We start from the raw sequence: 14,448 nt of genomic DNA, 5'->3' as shown, positions 1-14,448 counted from the left end.
GGAAAACAATTGTTTGATGCATTGCGGCTTAACCTAACCACAAATAACAATGGGTGCTCAATAAATAGCCAACTTTGTCTAAACACAAAACTTATGCAAACAAATCAGGATAAACGCTGAATAAACAATTCATCTGGAAGTGAGCACTGGTAGTTTAGTCCCACATTAGTTTCCTTTTTAAAGCATTTCCCTTCTGGACCACCATAAGCCATGATTGTTCCTTTTTCATACTTTGTCCTCAGGCTATGAAGAAAAGGAACAGCTTTGCCCTTATTCCTTTGTATATAGAGAGCGCTACTATTAAAAAGGTTTCTCTGCCCAACAGCTCATCTCTGTTGCCTCAGTAACTATGAACTCTCCAATTAGATTCCCCCTCCAAAACTATATGAAAGATGATATACTTGTTAGAGAATTAAGAGATAAGCCTTCCTACCTCCTCTGCCCTGCCAATTTCCCTACCCATGTTTAAGCAGCAGTGGTGAAGCAGAGATAAGCCCCTAAGCTTAAAAAACACATTTTTAATAATACTATCAACACACAACTTTGGCATACAGTGGTACCTCAAGTTACATATGCTTCAGGGTTACATACGCTTCAGGTTACAGACTCCGCTAACCCAGAAATAGTACCTCGGGTTAAGAACTTTGCTTCAGGATGAGAACAGAAATCGTGCTCCGGCGGCGCAGCAGCAGCGGGAGGCCCCATTAGCTAAAGTGGTGCTTCAGGTTAAGAACAGTTTCAGGTTAAGAACGGACCTCCAGAACAAATTAAGTTCTTAACTTGAGGTACCACTGTATATTTTTTTTTTGGGGGGGAGATACCAGATTTGGGGGTTCACAGTTCATGGAGGACAGACATAGTGCCTTTCTCTGCATTCCTAAACTAACAGTGCAACCCTGTGCATTTTTTTCTAAGCTGTAAACTCCACTATGTTCAAAATGGGCTTATCCCCTGGTAAGTGTGCATTAGGTTGCAGCCTGTGCAGCCAGGGCAGGTGTGGGCCTTTGTGCTTGTGCAAGTGTTGCACTTCCCTATGGTCATTATATATATATATATGTGTGTGTGTGTGTGTGTGTGTGTGTGTGTGTGTGTGTGTATTTGTGGCACACAAGTGCGACGTTCTCTTCCCACCCCATTAAAAAATAACTTTTAAGCATCAGAATGAGAAAAAGCCAAACAGCAACACATGTATTGGAGAATCACCAGGATTTCTCATCCTAGCAAGAAAATTTCACTAACAGAAGTGGGAAAGGTTGTGTTTCAGCATTCCCACCCCCCAACCCCCCACCGCTGCCCATCAGCAGAGCCAGATGGTCAGCTGGCACCCTGGCAGGAGCTTCTGCAAAACCCTTTTAACTGATGGACAACAATCAACACAAACCCTAGAGATCCACAGAGCAATTTTGGGAAAGGCTTGGCTGGTTTGGTGGTCTCCAGTCTCCTAGATTTCCTAGCGCCTGTGGGGTGGCAGTGATAACAGTGAGTTTGACCACTGTAATTGAAGGCTACTGAAGGCTGGCTCCTTATGTGATTATCGTCGCGGCACAGAAAGCTTTTAAGTGGCTACGGCGTGGTGTTGGGGGGTCCCAGTCATGTGACTCTGCCCCAGGAGCTTGAGACTGGTGCACAAAGTGAGTCTGTGAAGTGACTGGAGGGAATGGATGGGTGGCACAGACATTGTGGGCAGAAGATAGAGATTTTCTGCAGGGACATTCTGCATCCTCTGAATCTGGATGGCCTCGGGGGCAGAACATACCGTATTTTTTTGCTCCATAAGCCTCACCAGACCATAAGACGCACCTAGTTTTTGGAGGAAGAAAACAAGAATAAAAATATTCTGAATCCCAGAAGCCAGAACAGCAAGAGGAATCTGGCTTCTGGGATAGCCTCTTGCTGTCCTGGCTTATGAGATAGCCGTGTGCAGCATCTTCTGGGCAGGGGGAGCCTTCATCCCGCTGCCCAGGAGAGGCTGCGCGTGGCTATCCCATAAGCCAAGAATCGCCGGGCAGCGGGGGGAAGGCTCCCCCAAGAGCCGCGGTCCCTTTAAAGAGCGCGCAGAGCGTGTGTGCAGTTCTTAGGGGCTTTTCCCTGAGGAGGGAGGAAGAGGGAGAAGGGCAGCCCGTCACACATGCTCCACATGGCTCTTAAAGGGAGCGCTGAGCAGAGCCTCCCACCTGCATTCGCTCCATAAGACGCACATACATTTCCCCTTACTTTTTAGGAGGGGAAGAGTGCGTCTTATAGAGTGAAAAATACGGTTTATAGGACAGTGTACAGACAACCTTGGGCATCTCTCCCCAGTTCTGTTATCACAGAGTCTTAGGTAAGGAGCCTACTGCCCACCAGTTGGAATAAACTTCTTTGTGAAGTGGTGAGCTCTTCTTCATTGGGGGTATTTATTTTATTTTATTTTTTTTATAAAATTTTTATTGGTTTTACAACATTTTTGAGAAAAACAGACAAACATTAAAAATGACGAACATACACGTATAGTTTCAAACATATTTTCATAAACCTCCTTTCTAGGACTTCCCCATACCCCCCCTCTCTGCATCCCAATGTCCATAGTTCAACTAGCAACTCCCAATTATTACTTTCCAATCTCTATCATCTTAGTCCTCTCTTACACTCTGACCTTATGTCCCTGTACCCCTTTGTTTCTGGAAACTACGACATTTTAACATTCATTAAGTTTATAGTAGTCCTTAAGATAGCTTTTAAATTTTCTCCATTCTTCTTCTACCGTCTCTTTTCGTTGGTCACGGATTCTGCCTGTCATCTCGGCCAATGTCATGTAGTCCATCACTTTCATCTGCCATTCTTCCAAAGTGGGTAGGTCTTGTGTCTTCCAATACTTTGCGATGAGTATTCTTGCTGCTGTTGTGGCATACATGAAAAAAGCTCTATCTTTCTTTGTCACCAATTGGCCGACAATGCCCAAGAGGAAGGCCTCTGGTTTTTTAGAAAAAGTACATTTAAGTACCTTTTTCATTTCATTATAGATCATTTCCCAGAAGGCCTTAATCTTCGGGCATGTCCACCAAAGGTGATAAAAGGTACCTTCAGTCTCTTTACACTTCCAACATTTGTTATCGGGCAAATGATAGATTTTTGCCAGCTTGACTGGGGTCATGTACCACCTGTATACCATTTTCATGATGTTTTCCTTTAAGGCATTACATGCCGTAAATTTTATACCGGTGTTCCATAACCATTCCCAGTCAGCTGACATAATGTTATGTCCAACATCCTGAGCCCACTTAATCATAGCCGATTTAACTGTTTCATCCTGTGTGTTCCATTTCAACAACAAGTTGTACATTCTAGATAAATTCTTAGTATTGGGTTCTAACAATTCGGTTTCTAATTTTGATTTTTCCACCTGGAAGCCGACTTTCCTGTCCTGTTTAAAAAATTCCATTATTTGACGATATTGGAACCAATTTTCCACTTTATGCTTCAATTTCTCCTGACTTTGTAATTTGAACTTATCTCCATCCTGTTCTAAAATTTCCCAATACTTCGGCCATCCGACCTCCATATTGAGTTTTTTCACTGCTTTAGCCTCCACTGGTGACACCCATCTAGGGGTTTTGTTTTCCAATAGATCTTTATATCTTATCCAAACATTAAACAATGCTTTTCTGACAATGTGATTTTTGAAGGCACTGTTAACTTTATCATACCAAAGATATGCATGCCAACCAAAAGCGTTATTGAAACCTTCCAGATCCAAGATGTCTGTATTCTCGAGGAGCATCCATTCTTTGAGCCAGCAAAAAGCTGCTGCCTCATAATACAATTTTAGGTCCGGCAGGGCAAAACCCCCTCTTTCTTTAGCATCTGTCAATATTTTAAATTTAATTCGGGGCTTTTTGCCCTGCCAGACAAATTTCGAGATATCTTTGTGCCACCTCTTAAAACATTCCATCTTATCAATAATCTGCAAGGTCTGAAACAAAAATAACATTCTAGGCAATACATTCATTTTAATTACTGCAATTCGGCCTAACATTGACAGTTTCAAATTTGACCATATTTCTAAATCTTTTTTAATTTCTGACCAACATTTTTCATAATTGTCCTTATACAAATTCTGATTCTTGGATGTTAGATAAACCCCTAGATATTTGACCTTCTTGACCACAGTCAAACCTGTTTCCTCTTGAAATTTCTCCTTTTCCATATCTGTTAGGTTTTTCCCTAAAACTTTGGTTTTTTGCTTGTTCAACTTAAATCCAGCTACCTGGCCAAACTGTTGTATTATTTCTAATACCTTTTTCGTACTAGTGTTTGGCTCTTGCAAAGTCAATACTAGGTCATCTGCGAACGCTCTTAACTTGTAATGTTTAGCTCCGACCTGCACACCTTTAACCTGCTGGTCATTTCTTATCATATTCAGCAACACCTCCAGAACTGAAATAAAGAGTAATGGGGAAATCGGGCACCCCTGTCGTGTTCCTTTTTCTATCTTAAGCTCCTCAGTCACAACATTATTTACAATCAGTTTGGCTTTTTGTTCAGAGTATATTGCAGCCATACCATTCTCAAAACCCCGGCCTACCCCCATCCTATGAAGATTCTTCTTCATAAAACTCCAAGAAATATTGTCGAAGGCTTTCTCCGCGTCCACAAAGATCAATACTGCTTTAGTGTTTATATTCACCTCTAGCTTTTCCAGAATGTCTATTACATTCCTTACATTGTCTGCCAGGTGTCTTTTAGGGAGAAAGCCTGCTTGGTCCTTATGAATCATCTCCATCAAAACTCTTTTGAGTCTTTTTGCCAAAATGTCTGCAAAAATTTTGTAATCCACATTGAGCAATGATATTGGGCGGTAGTTCTTGAGTTGGGTCTTTTCAGTCTCTGACTTTGGTATGAGTGAAATATATGCCTCTTTCCACGATTCAGGTGCCCTTTTTCCTTCAAGGATCTCATTACAAACTTCTCTTAATGGTTGAGTCAACCATTCCTTCAACGATTTGTAGTATCTGGAAGTCAGTCCATCTGGTCCCGGAGATTTGCCCAGTTGCATATTCTGAATGGCAGCCTCTATCTCTTGTTCTGAGATTCTCTGGTTCAAGTCCATCTTACTTTGATGAGAGATATTTTGTAGTCCATATTTTCCAAGGAATTTGTCTATATCTTCTTCATTTTGCGGGCCTTGAGTGTAGAGTTTTTTAAAGTAACTTAAAAAGCAATTTCTAATTTCATTGGGTTTAGATATATTCTTTCCATCCACCTCCAGGCTTGTAACTGTATTTAGTTTCTGCCTTTTCTTCAGTTGCCATGCCAAAAGTTTGCCACATTTATTTGCTGATTCAAAAGTCTTTTGCTTCATTTGCCTTATCTTCCATTCAATCTCTTGGTTCATCAATTCCATATATTGTGTTTGATATAATTTGATCTCTCTTAAGATGTCCTGAGACTTTGGTTTTGTTCTTAATTTCCTCTCTCCTTCTTTTATCATTTCCAGAATCTTCTCTTTTTTCTCATTTTGTTTTCTCCTCTTTATTGAGTTTTGTTGAATCAAAAATCCTCTCATCACCGCTTTACTTGCGTCCCAGATCACTCTTTTCTCCACGTCGGTCCTCAAATTTATTTCAAAATAGTCTTTTAGAGTCTTTTGGGCCTTCGTGAGAATCTCCTTATCTCGAAAGAGGGTGTCATTCATTCTCCATCTAAATTGACCAGTTATTGTGAGTTTCATCTCCATCTTCACGGCGTTATGGTCGGAGCAAGTTTTTGGGCAGATTTCCACTTTCTTAATCTTTGGGGCCATTCCACTAGTAACCCAGATTTGGTCAATTCTGGTCCAGGTCATCATTGCTTGGGAGAAAAAGGTTCCCTCTCTCTCCAGAGGGTTCCTTGTTCTCCAAATATCTATCAAGTCCATATTTTCAGTCATTTCAAAGAAAGTCTTAGGGAGTCTCCCTTCTTTGGTGACTGTAAGTCTTTGTGCCTTGTCCATATTAGTGGAGACCACGCCATTCATGTCTCCCATAATTATCATATTGTAATCCAAATAGTCCATCAAAGTTTCATGAAGTCTCTTAAAGAAGTCGGATTTGCCTTCATTTGGTGCATAAATTCCAACAACTAAGAATTTTTCTCCTTGTACTTGTATCTCCACAGCCAGATATCTCCCTTGTTCATCTTTGAATATCATTTTTGGAGCCCATTTCTCCTTCACATATATTACAACTCCTCTCTTCTTAACTTTGTCTGATGAAATAAATTCTTGTCCTAGCCTTTTATTTGAAAGTAATCTCCTGTGGGCTCTGGTTATGTGAGTTTCTTGTAAGCATATCAAGTCCAATTGTTCTTTATTCAATATATGAAATACTTGTCTTCTCTTCAAAGGCCCATTGAGCCCATTACAATTCCAACTAAGGAATTGCAGAGCCATCTTGTTATTTTCTTAAGGCTCCTCCAACAGCTCCAAGTTGTTGCTCTTCTTCTGATGGTGGTGGTTTTTGTCCAAACGAGAGATTCAGGATGTCCAGTGCTCTCCTCTGTTCTGCAAGTACGTCCACAGTCCCCTTCTGTAAATCCTCCTGGTATCTTGCCAAAAATTTGTCTTTATCTTGAATTGTCTTTATTTTCACTTTCTTTGCCTTGTAGTCAAATGACAGTCCTTGTGGAAACTCCCACCTAAAGCGAATAGTGTTCTTCTTTAGCAAGAGAACCAAGTCCTTGTAGAAGTTTCTTAAATCCAAAATGTATTTTGGGATGTCTTTGAAGATCTGTACAGCTGAATTTCCAATTTGCAGGGCCTTTTCAAAGTGTAATCCTAATATTTTGTCTCTTTCCTCCTTGGATCTGAGTGTAATCAAACAGTCTCTCGGTGTCTTTCTATCTTGCTTTTTACCCAATCTGAAAGCAGTCGTAATTTTGAATTCGTCTTCCTCAAGGTCCCAGCAATCCGCAAACTCCCGTGTCAAGTATTCCACAAGGCTGTCTCTTTCATTCTCCGGAATCAGTCTTAATTTTAAATTTCTCTCTTTCCTCTGTAACTCCCACAAGGCCAAAGTTGCATCATGCTCATAGACCTTCTTGGCAAGCGGCTCTAACTTCTCCTGTGTCTCTCCGGCAGTGGCTTTGGCCTCCTCGGCAATTTGGCGCGTGGTGGCGTTCTCCTCTACCAATTTATTTATAGATTCTGTATTCTGGTTTAATCTTGCTGATATTTCTGTTAATTTTTGTGTGTTCTCTGAAGTCTGTTTTGTCAAAGACTCCAGGGTTTGGTTTATCTTGAGCAGGGCCTCTGTCACAGCTTCCATAGAAACGGCTGCTCCTTTGTCTTGACCTGTTGTTCCTGCTGATCCGGCTGTTGCGCCTGAGATTGAGCCTCTTTTCTTTGCCTGTTGGAGCTGCAACTGTTGTTGTTGTTGTTGTTGCTTGATCTTGGCTCTTGTGACTATCTCTTCTTGTGGGCCACTCATGTCAAGGTCAATTCCCACGGGATTTGTTCTCCCTTGGAAAATTCCACTGTCTTAAGCCGTGCCGAACTTTACTTTATCCTCTAGAGGGAGCAAATCAAAATGGCCATAGAGCGAAATTTCCAAATACCAAAACAAAGGAGACAGTCCAAAAAGTAAGAAAAAGGGAGCTTAACACAGTCAAAGTCAATGTTACTAAATACTTATAACTTCAAATTGCCACAGTTGCCCAATTTATACTGTTTCTTCTTATAATATGCAATAGTCAGGCAGTGTGGAAACTTTGTATCAAAGTATCACTTCACAGGGAAAAGTCAGTTCAGTGTACTAAGAAGGCAGACCGTTTCGTACTTTCAAACAGATGAGACAGCAGAGGTTTTTTTCCTCCAAATAAATCATGCAGTTAATGGTCAGATTCACCTCCCCTCTGCCCTGCTTGCTAGAGGGGAGATCAAAGGTTTAAATGTCCGGTTTAGCTGATCAAAGGACGGATTTAAACGGATGCAGGTTTAGAGCTCCGTTGCTTTCGCTTTCATGCAGTCGGGGGGAGGCAGACTTCCTTTGTTTAAATCTCCCCCGTTTTTAGCCCAATTTTTAAAATTGAAAGAGTCCCGGTTATTTTTCAGTTCTTACTCACGGGGAATCAGTCCGAATTTTCTTTTCAGGAAGGAATCGGCGCTCTCCGCTTATGGCGACGCGGCTTCACTTCGCAGGCTGGGTAGCGACTCTCAGCACCGCGCTCACTCCCGATGTCGATCCGTAGCCTTTAAAAAGGCTCTTTCACGGTACCGGGGGGCGCGAAGGTGCCCACCGAGTCTCCTTGTTCTCAGGCTTCAGCGCCTGGGATTTTAGGGGTCCCCCGCTTGCCGTAGCGGGTAAGACCCGAACTTGCGAAGCAGTCCTTCTCCGGAGCTCGGAGCTAGGACCGCCATTAAGCGCTGGCACCGACCGGAAGTCTCTTCATTGGGGGTATTTAAGCAGGGGGGCTAGGAGGCTGTCTGTCAAGGATGCTCTCGTTGCATCCTGTATCACATATTCGGCATTGAAGCAAGGGGTTGGATCAAATGACATCCAAAGTACCTTCCAGTTCTAGGATAACTGAAAAGGAAGGGGTGACCAAGGCTGTGTATACACCATGCTGTATAATATTGAATTTCTGCCCCATGGCCATTAAAATTTGGCATTGATCAAACCAGATGCTGCAGTCTGCGCAGATTTAAAATATCCAGCAAAGCTCTGTGTACTTTTAAATTAACTTAATGTATTCCACAATACTTACCTCTTTGCAATAAATTGTTCTAATTATGCAAATCAAGGGAAGGGGCAATGAACTATGCAAGGCATTGAAACCCCCATTCCACCAACCACTGAAAACCTTCAGCTACTCTTCTGGTTTATGATATTTTAGCATGCACTGTCCACATTCTTGCAAGTAGTTCTTCTTTGCATGGGTAGGCAAACTAAGGCCCAGTCGCCAGATCCGGCCCAATCGCCTTCTCAGTCCAGCCCGCAGATGGTCCAGGAATCAGCATGTTTTTACATGAGTAGAATGTGTCCTTTTATTTAAAATGCGTCTCTGGGTTATTTGTGGGGCATAGGAATTCGTTCATTTATTTTTTCCAGAATATAGTCTGGCCCCCCACAAGGTCTGAATGACAGTGGACTGGCCCCCTGCTGAAAAGGTTTGCTGACCCCTGTGCTAGAGACTTTGTTCCTTTTTTAAAAAAAAAAAAGAAAGATTTTCTGGGAGCTGAATTCTGTGTTCCTCATTTTGTGTTTCTTGTGCTTCTATAGAACCCTGCCACACACATGGTCTTTGAAAATGTCTCTTGGCACAGATAGCTGTCATCTTGGCTCCTGCTCCTTTGCATACAATACAGAACAAGAAAAAAAGGACACACTCTTTTTTTCCTGCTCAGCTGTTTCTGGTGACTAAACTGTTGACATGTTTTGGTTGAGTGCTTATTCAGGGCTTCTCCATACTTACCTTTTCCCTGTAGCCCACACTTTAAGGTTTCATGTCTGAGTGCCCCCCTTTTGCTCCAGAGCTTTCCTTGCAACCCCCCCCCTCACTCTTTCAAGCTGAATCAGAGCAAACTGCAATTCGCAGAAAACCTAAACTGATATTTGCCTTGATTTAACACTAAAGAGTGGGTTTTCATGGGAAAAACTCTGAGCGGGAGGGGAGCAGGGAGCGACACCCGCTTGGACACAGAGCTTTTAAGTGCAGACCTGTGCCTACAAAGAGCACGGAAAAATATAAGTGTAGATAAAGCTGTCACACAAACTGTGGTTGCACTGGTGACAGCTGCCCCTTATCACAAATAAATGATTCCATCATTCACTTGGCACACAGAGAAAGTGGAGTTGTGTCAGCATTATAGCCTTGTGGCAATGTGGGCTGATGAGTGAAGTTTCAGGATCAGTCTGATTTTTATGCATTCTGCTTTGGTCTTATAAAGCCTCAGCATGGAGTTACACACATATCCAACAGCAAGCATGATCCAGATCTGGACCTTGGTGGGGGCAAAGGGGTAAATCTCCCCTCTCCTGCCAGGTCCCAAACCAGATTGTGCTGTTGCACTTTGTGTGTGTGTGTGTGTGTGTGTGTGTGTGTGTGTGTGTGTTTTAAAGCACATCCACACAGTTACTGCAGATTAAATTTGGCCCTTAGCAACGTAGGTGAGAACGGTCGCCCTAAATCACAGAGATGACAAAACAGCCTTTGCCAACCTGGTGCCTGCCAGGTATTTTGACTACAGCTATAATAATAAATAATAATAATAATAATAATAATAATAATAATAATAATAATAATTTTATTTATACCCCACCCATCTGGTTGAGTTTCCCCAGCCACTCTGGGCGATTCCCAACAGAACACTAAAAACACAATAAAAGATCAAACATTAAAAACTTTGCTGAACAGGGCTGCCTTCAGATGTCTTCTAAAAGTCAGATAGTTGTTTATTTCCTTCACATCTGATGGTAGGGCGTTTCACAGGACGGGTGACACTGCTGAGAAGGCCTTCTGCCCGGTTCCCTGTAACTTCACTTCTTGCAGGGAGGGAACCACCAGAAAGCCCTCGGTGCTGGACCTCAGTTGAACGATGGGGGTGGAGACGCTCCTTCAGGTATCCTGGGCCGAGGCTGTTTAGGGCTTTAAAGGTCAGCACCAGCACTTTGAATTGTGCTCGGAAATGTACTGGGAGCCAATGTAGGTCTTTCAGGATCAGTGTTATATGGTCTTGGCTGCCACTCTCAGTCACCAGTCTGGCTGCCGCATTCTGAATTCGTAGTTTCCAGGTCACCTTCAAAGGTAGCCCCATATAGAGCACATTGCAGTAGTCCAAGCTGTGCTAGCTGGGGCTGATGGGAGTTGTAGCCAAAGACCTCCAGAGCCACCAGGTTAGTGAAGGCTGGATTTGAATATTTCTCTTACCGCTCCCCCTCCCCACTTTATTTTGACACATTGGCACCAAGTACTTTGCCTTCCAGGATAGCACAAGTGAATCTAACTATCACACTTCTGAAAAACAGACATCATTGATGTAGAGAAGACTTACTAGTACCATTAGGCATGGACCATAATTCCAGGTCTGACTACTTAAACATCAGGGGTCTAGGGGGTCTTTACCAGCATCTGCTACTTCTTCCTTCTTTAACTGGAGATGCCAGGGATTGAATTTGGGGTTTTCAGCATGCAAATCATGTGCTCTGCCACTGAGCCTTGGCTCCTTCCTTGTAGCAAGCTCTGTGAAACCAACCCCCACAGATACCAGAGACATAGGGAGCTGGACAGGGTTTCCTTTGATTAAATAATAAAAAAATACCCCTAGTGTAGTGCTCTCTAGGACATGAACCCCAACTGAGGGGAAAGGACTTAGCTAAGTGGTAGTGCTTTGGTTGCTCCCCTGGGATAGGTTGTTTGACCATGACTGTGTCTATGGAGTACGTGCAACAGACTTTGTGAAACTAGCTGCTAAATGTGTCGCTGGCTGGTTGACTTAGGGATTTTGTATTGTGATCTACTCCATATTTTGTTGTTTTAACATGCTGTTTGCTACTTTGGGAGCCTTCGGGTCAAAAAGTGGTGTATAAACAAACAAAACACGCATATGTCATTGCCTGAATTAGCTCCCACTGCAAGCTTTATCTTCCATTGGAATCAAAGTGGAATAGTGAGCAAGTGTTGACACTTCTCAAAGGAGTCCTGTTCCCCAAGAACAAAGAGAAAATAATTGCCGGAGAAACTTAGCCATGGGTACATTTAGGGGAAGGCTCAGTGGTGGAGCTTGTTCTTTGCCTGCAGAAAGTCCCAGGTTTATTTCCAAGTATCTCCAAGTTGGACTGGGAGAGACTCCCATTGTCTGAAATCCTGGAGAGCCGCTGCCAATCATTGTGGACACTACTGAGCTGGATGGAGCAATGGTCTGACTCAATATAAGGCAGCTTCCTATGGTCAGGAGTAGTGATGTTTTAAAGATACCAGAGACATTCTTGATGATTAAGACACAGAGTGAGTGGTTCATGAGCCACCAAAACTGCAATGGGCAGAAGCGGCTTTGTGGCAGATGCGCTTGGGGAAATGCTCCCGCCCCCATCCCTTCCCCCACTTTCCATCCAGGTCAATACTGACATTCCAAGAGCATGAGCTGTCTTGAGACCAACTCTGTCACAGCATCCTTCCTCTTAAGAGCACTTCCTTGGCTGGTTCCTGTTTATCCCCCAGACTCCAGGCCATTTGCAGAGACACCTTGAGGCACTTCAATGTCTCTCCCTCCCTCCCTCCCTTTAATCTCTCCATCCCTTGCCCTACATCTTTTGTTGTGTTGGCTCTGCTTGCGATGCAGATGTTTCTGTCGCAGGAGGAACTTGGCAACCCGTGCCAGCTAAGGCTGCAAAAATGCTTCCACTGCTCTAACATTTTTCCTCTTTATGTTTCTGTCAGGTGTCTGGAGCACAAAAACAATGCCCTTGCAAACTTTAAACATCAGTGAAAAATAAAATCCAAGATAGATGTCAATAAGGGCTTTCAATCAAGACACAAGTGACTCAAGCCTTGGAGATAGCTGTTGGGAAAGGGCTCAGTGGTTGAGCATCTCCTTTGCATGCAAAAGTTCCCAGCTTCAATCTACAGCATCTCTAGGTAGGGCTGGGAGAAAACTATACCCAGAAGAGCCACTGCCAGTCAGTGTAGATAATGTTGGGCAAGATTGGTCATTGGTCTGACTTGGTATAAGGCTGTTTCCTATGTTCCTATGTCCTGAACTACAGGGAATTCAGAGGAAAAAGGGATCTCCAGATAGGGGTTTCATATAAACCAAGGGTAGGAAATCTGTGCTCCTCCAGATGTTGCTGGATTATAACTCACATCATCCCAGACTGGCTGGGGCTGATGGGAATTGGAGTCCAGCAACATCTGGACAATAGGTTTCCCGTTCCTTTTGCAGAGTTGTTCAGATATCACAAATGGGTCATTGGATTTTCTTAGCATCGGATCTCCCTGGAATGGTATTGCACGGCATCAGACAATAAACCTAGTGTGGACCCAGAGTTAATGCACATGACAACTTAGGCACATTGATTTCAGTGGCTCTACTCTGAGTAGGATTCTTTTGAATACAACTCATTGTGTGAATACTGGGGGGAGGGGAGGTGCAGTCATGAGGAACGCCCATCCCATAATGAACATTTGCCTGGAAAAGCCCAAAGATTGCAAGCCCGCAAGGAAATCCTACCTTGAGTGTGATACAGAATAGAATACCTGTCAATCTGACATTTTGACATTATAATTAGGACTACAAAATTTTAAAAATAAATGTTAGATTAACTGATTTTAAAATACCTCTAGTTGACTGAATTTGTTCTCGATTAATTGGACAAGGGGGGAAAATGAGGGACAGGGGCACCCAACGTATTATTACTCCATTTAAAAATTAAGGAGTTATAAAGTTCATACCACAAGCCCCATAATAAAAGAGGCATTCTCCGTTCTTCCGTACCCAGGAGGGAAATACTCTTCTAAGGTGATGCTTGCTGCAACACGTTAATGCATTATCTAAGAACAAAGGAAGTATCTTTACTGCTTTGGCATTATGGTTTCTACCAACATGTAGATGTGCACAAATCTAATTGACAGATTAGTCAGCTGATTGGCCCAAACTCGTAAGGCTGAAAATGTTTCATTGGTTGGGGTGCAGCTCTTTAAAAGATTGTGACTGTTGGCTAACAAAGCTGGAGGTGGTTCTGGCGTAGAATATTTGCTGTGCTGTAGCATTAAGAGATGGAGCTGAGAACCAGGAAGTCACTGATAGGCATCTCTCCTTTGCCATGAACTCACCTGATGGCCTAAGGCCTCTCTCAGCCTCATTCTGCAAATGTGGGGGCAATAATAGCGAATAAACCTTATAACAGAGGTAAGAAACCTATGGCACTCCTGATGCTATTGGACTCCAGTTCACATCGTCCTGTGCTAGCTGGGGCTAATGGGAGTTGGAGTCCAGGAAAATCTAGAAGGTTTTACCTATTCCTACTCTACAACAAGGTTGCGGTAAGGTTTACATCTTAGAAAAGCCTTAAACACTTGAAAGCACTGTACAGATTTCAAGTATTACTCTTCTTACACATCACCCTAAGAGCTTATCTTAAGCCTCTTGTGTTTTCCATGCATCCATCTATTCATGCAGGATAGGAAGTGTCCCCATTTTGAACCGTATGTTCATTCTAGCTCATGTAAGCATTACACATCCAGGAAATGTAATCGCTATATAAATATTTAACATCATCATCATTATTCAATTTATATCCCGCCCTTCCTCCCAAAGGAGTGAGCTTTTCAAGTGGGCCAAGCATTTTACAGATACCCTCTTGCTGCGATCTTTAAAACAATCGTGTAACGCAGATCAGAATCACTATCCCCATATCTGAGCTACTAAGGTGGTAATCCTAACCTTGTTTATATGGGAGTAAGAGCCATTGGAGTTAGTATAACTTCTGAGTAGAC

Source organism: Podarcis bocagei (assembly GCF_964188305.1).
Source record: "Podarcis bocagei genome assembly, chromosome: Z".
Lineage (NCBI taxonomy): Eukaryota > Metazoa > Chordata > Lepidosauria > Squamata > Lacertidae > Podarcis > Podarcis bocagei.
The sequence above is the reverse complement of the archived record's forward strand: the minus strand, read 5'-3'. Positions refer to the sequence as shown.